Genomic DNA, 5,910 nt, shown 5'->3' with positions numbered 1-5,910 from the left:
TTTTTAAAATACTTTAAAATCTTTTTGAAAACATAAAGGGTATAACATTATCGTAAATAAAACAACATTTGTAAATATGCAACGGTAAAAAGATGAAATAAATGTAAATGTTTAAATGACTGGAAATAGAATAAAGAAAACGTGTAAAACACCATCTCATATATATATAGGTAGAATACCAGCTGCAGGTGTCAGTGCTTGATGCAAAAAAACCTATGATATATTAGTCGTACTGCTACTACTATCAGTCAAAGTTAGTAGCTACACTCATACAAACTAGTCATACAATACTATATTGCCTCTATTTACAAAAATATACATGATACAACACTCATCTATCTGCTAGTCTCAGAATCCTGGTGGCACGTGACTCAACTCCTCCTGCAACGCCTCTAGCACTGCCTCGATAAGTCCCAATACTCTACGATATGTTGTCTATGCACTAATATCCTGCTGTCTCAGATCCATAAGCTACTGAGAACTAACTCGGTGAATCTGACGTAACCTCTCCCTCAGTATGTAATCTGATCGTAATGCTCGGACGGGATCATCTGCCTGCGTCTCAAACAATCCAAGGATCTCTCTGCACTGGTTCTGCCATCGAATCCTCTCCTCTCTCTCCGCCTGAAAACGCTGGTAAGTCACTGTATGATGCTCACGAAGATCCATGCTAGACCCTCGAGAAGGTAACGACCCATCTACCACTATCTCATCCATGAACTCTGGCTGTGGAAACTGATATACTCCAGGAACATGAGCAAAAATAGCTAATGGGGCAGGGAATAAGACAGGCTGCTCCTTAGGTGCATACACTGGTGGCTCTACCTCTGGCTCCATCTGTGGAATATCTGGAATCTCAGGCTGCGGTACTGGAATCTGCGGCTCTAGGTCATCCCACTGTGGAAGATCAATCATATCAGGAACATCAAACATCGGAAACTCCAAAGATGGAAAGTCAGGCATCTCCGGCTCAAAATTAGGAAAATAATCAACAAAGTCTGGTACCTCTGGTGGAGGTGGTATCTCTGGCACTGGTCCAGGTGGTAATGGTGGAGGTGGTGGAAATGGAGGAAACATCTGTACTGATACTGGAGCTAGAACTGGTGCTGCTACTGGGTCTGATTCAGTCCGCTCCGATGAAGAAGCCATCTAATATACATAACAATAATAATACAAAAACAAATCAAACCACATTCCTAAAATCATAACTTCTAATCATATAAACAGACAATCCTAACACTCTTACTTCTATCCTATCTAATTTTCCTATCTTATCTTAATCCTAACGTTCTTGTTTCCAATGGTCAATCCTAAGCTCTGATGCCAACTATAACACCCTCCAAATCTGGGGTATAGATTTGGGGTACTATTAACAACAACTATAAACTAAACCTGCACAAGCGGAATATAAAAATAATAATTACCCCAAACTATTACTACTCAGGATCTTTTAAGGTTTGAGTTGAAAACAAGAACCTCATACTACACTTTATTACAAACCCAAATAAAATAATCTGTCTTAAGAACTCTCTTTGTTACAAAACTTTATTCTATCTACATCCTCATCACACCACTTTTATTCAAATTACACAAAACTTTTATTCAACCCAACATTACTACTTATCCTGTTACACCTGATCTGGTAATTCAAAGCTCTCTTCGGGAATAGGAAGGAACACTCTTGGTATAAGAGGGTCCCGCTGCTTGACTCGCTTCTTGACTACGCGGGTCCTGATGGGTTTCTTTCTCTACCTTAACTGTAAAATAATAGGAATAACAATAAAAAGGGATGAGCCAAAATTGCTCAACAAGCCTACAACAATATATATATAGTATAAAGAGAGAGAAATAAATGAACCAATGAGCTGCTGGTTTGAACAACCATCTGAATCTGTATAGGATAATAATTTGCCAATACTGGCGAGTGCCAAATGAACAAGACTGGAACAAGAACCAACATATGCACTATAACTCGCTGATCAGTCAGGATACAGTGCGGATCTATACCCAACTGCATAGACCCAACCAACATAAAGAGTACTCAGACAACTATGGCCTATTAAATAATGGTCTGGGTAAAACCCAGCCCGTATAGTAACCATCCAGTCCAAGGTATAGCATCCGGAACAATCGGAATGCTTTTGATATATCCCAACACCAGGATATACCAGAGTATATATAACAAGGGTAAAAGTATTGGAATATGAATAGGGGATTCAATAAATTGGGAGAAATCAAGAATCGAAATGAAATAGAAACAAACATTAATAATTGGGTAACAGTGTATATGAACAATAATTATCAAAGGTAACTGATATGAGAAAAGAATTATAATTCACTATTCTGAATTTAGAATAGGGGAAAAACTTGCCTTGCGCGTACTTAACCTGGTTCAACTCACCGCCTCCTGTCCCTAGCTTGCTCTGCCTTACTAACACTGAACTAATCATAGAAAGATAGTCGTTTATATAACTTACTATATACGTGTATCTCGAATTGATATCACGTAACCTTATCAGTCTACCCATGTGTTTCTATCTGACTCGCATATATATACATATAATGATTAGCACGTAAGGTTCACATAATCACGTAAAACATATAGCACATAATTAATTTTTAGACTTATAATCATTTTTAGAATCGATTCTAGACTCATATTTATAATAATTAACCATATCTGATTTTATTACAATTTTTCAGGATTTATTCGACTCGATTCTACCCCTAATAGAGCCTATGAATAATTAATTATCACAAAACCACTCTCTTCCGGAATAAATTATAACTTACAATTATTTTTATTGGATTCGTTTCATTTTTCTGAGTTTAGGGGTCTTCGTTTTGCTCAAAACGGACTAACGGTTTAATTATTATGAATTAAACAAGATTTAATTAATTAATAATTAATTATAAATAATTAATTATAATTAAATAATCCTTAATTACACTTTTAAATAATTAATAAATAATTATTATATCTTAAAATAATTAATCCCTAATTATTAGGATTTATTACTATTTATTACACTTATTTATAAATTAATAATACTTACTCGATTAAATCAATTATTTACAAATAATCACTCGATACTATTAACGGATACGCTATTTATCGAATAACAACTAACTGCTCGAATTATAATCTACTCAACGATTAACTACTCGTATAAATACGAGCTACTCGTAATCCTCACATAATTATCGAACCATTACATTATTATTATTGTACTTATACGATTCGTTAATCAATTAATTATCGGTATTTAATTATACGATACAAATAATTATTACGACATTCCTCAAATAACTATCGCTCGAACGATAACTCTAATTATCGAATCACTACTCGTATGAATACGAGTTACTCGAAATATTAACTAATTATTAGATTATTAATCATATTATTTAATTATTTCTAATCCTTATTTATTAATTAAATACCTAATTATTAATTAATTACCTAATTATTAATTAATTAGATAACTAATAAATAATTAGATATATAATTAAATAATTAATTAAATAATTAAATTCGAATTTATAATTTAATAAAATAATTCAAAAATTATTAATACTATTTTTCAGAATTTAAAACTAATTTTTAATTAATTATTAGAATTATTAAAACTAATTTCTAATTTTTAGAAAATAAAATAAATATCTAAAAATCCAGAAACATAACATCAGGATTCAGGGTCATGGTTTTTGGATCAAACCCCGGTCGTTTCCGGGTTGCAAACCGGGTCGCTCAAGAACACCGGCGGCCAAACCCAGAATCCGGCGCCGACGTCTTTTCCGGTCAGTCCAAAAATCGATCAAAAACGTGTGATTTAACTCCCGTTTGTTCCTCACTTTTGTTCAACAACAACACAACGACATTCCCTGGGTTCCTTCTTCGTTCTCGTCGAACACGACGCCAGAATAGCGATATGGTATAGGGCATTTTTAACAAAATAGGGCCAATAATTTTATTTGAAATACGGGCTTTTAAAACATAGTTTTGAGCTGTACGGGTTTTGATATAAAATATGCAACTTACAATAAAACACTCAATAAATATCCAAAACACGTTTGGATCAAAACAGCCAACACGAAACGCATAGCAGTTAGGGTTTAATGACTTAACACATTTAATCACATAATAATACACATAATTTATCTTTATTATGATATAATACAAGCGTAATTTATCGGTCGTTACAGAGTCTCATTGCTAGAGATACTTAATTGGTCCTCCAATCTGAAGAATCTTCTAACTCCTTTTTCATCCCTGAATTCCATCAGCCAATAGGGCCTCAGATGCACTCTCTTTCCTGTAAAGGGAATAGATAGAGTTTTTGGAAGTGCATCTTTGGCAATAGTACTCCTCAGCTCCTCAATCTTCTTTAGAACTAGTCTTCTTGCAGTCACATTTTAACCAAAATTCTTTTTGAATGAAGAGTAGACCTTTATTAGCACAGATTGGCTTTCTAGAAGAATCCTGTGAAGTGGCCATATAATCTCTCTTCCTCCCTTGTATTTGAATTCCAGCCTTTCAGGGAGATGTCCGTGAGCATCAATTCCTCTAACTTCTTCCAATTCATCTAAGTAAAGGTTTATGTCAGAAAACTCTTTGATGTCACAGATGTACAACATGTCTCCCTTGTTGACTGTAGATTTGGCTTTGATTGGTGTCTTGGGTCTGAGAGTCACAGGCTTCACTTTCTTGATTGCTCTAGTCTTTGTCTTCTTTGTCTTGTTGAAGATTGGAAAGTTTAGTTCAGGAATTGGCAAACTATCCTAGTCTACTAGCTCATCCTTAGGAATTATGGGCTCACCATGAATATTCCTTATTGGATCCACCACTTTGAATTCTTCAAATACCACAGAGGGTTTTGATGTTTGAGTTGTAGTTGTAGGCTTCTTGGGAATAGAGTCTTCCTTTTCCTCATCACTGAAGTCCAATTTTCTCTTGATTCTTTGCTTGTACCTTGATTTCTTTGTCTGTTGAGGTTCATCTTGCACTTTCTCATTTTGAGGTTCAGCAGTCATAGATGGTTGTGCAGAGATCTCAGTTGTAGTCTTCACAGCCTGAAGTTTGGCTAAGATAGTAGCTTGATCCTTCTTTTGTTTGAGCTTCTTAGCATTAAAGGTAGCTTACTTCTTTTCTTGCCTTATTCTCTCTTTCTCTTCCTTTTTGTCTTCTACAAACTGAGGGTGTCCATCCACCACATTACCATTTCTGTAGATCTCTACAATTCTCTTTTTAAGTGTTGAATATGCTGATCCTTGTAAAATGCAATTGACCTAGCCAACAGCTTCTTCTCATCTGGCCTAGGTGTCTTATACACAGTATCCATATGATTTTTTTCTGAAAACTTTGGATAAGTTTCTTTTAGGCTTCATGATGAAATTTGCTTTTGGAGATTTGATGTATGAAGTTTGACCCTTTTCCAGATAGTTCATACTTATGTCATTCACAGAGATTTTCATGACTTGAGAGTGACGACTGAAGACTTTATCTAGTTTCTGAATAGGCCCAAACTTTTGTTGTATATTTGCATCTATCTTTCTCCATTTTTCTTTTAGTTCCTTCTCTATAGCTGTAACATCAAGCATCTTAGGATTTGACTTTGACTCAAGCTTTTCAGCTGTTATTTGGATTAGATCAATGATATCCAACACTGGTGGCTTTGGGAAAGCAATTGTTGGCACACTCACTTTGCTGACTTATGTTTAGCTATAGCTCCCCCTTACTTGAGCCTTTCTCCCCCTCCCCCTTACTTGAGCTTTCTCCCCCTTTTTGTTATCATCAAGTAGAGTGGAGGATGAAGATTTTGCAGCCACTAGTTGTTGTGGCAGTTGAGTTTGCTGAGCTTGATGTAGATGTATAGCTGTTAAAGAAGCTTCCATTGCAGTCATTCGGGT

The sequence above is a fragment of the Apium graveolens genome, chromosome 6 (assembly GCF_009905375.1).
Source record: "Apium graveolens cultivar Ventura chromosome 6, ASM990537v1, whole genome shotgun sequence".
In the NCBI taxonomy this organism is placed as follows: domain Eukaryota; kingdom Viridiplantae; phylum Streptophyta; class Magnoliopsida; order Apiales; family Apiaceae; genus Apium; species Apium graveolens.
This window is presented reverse-complemented; position numbering follows the sequence as displayed.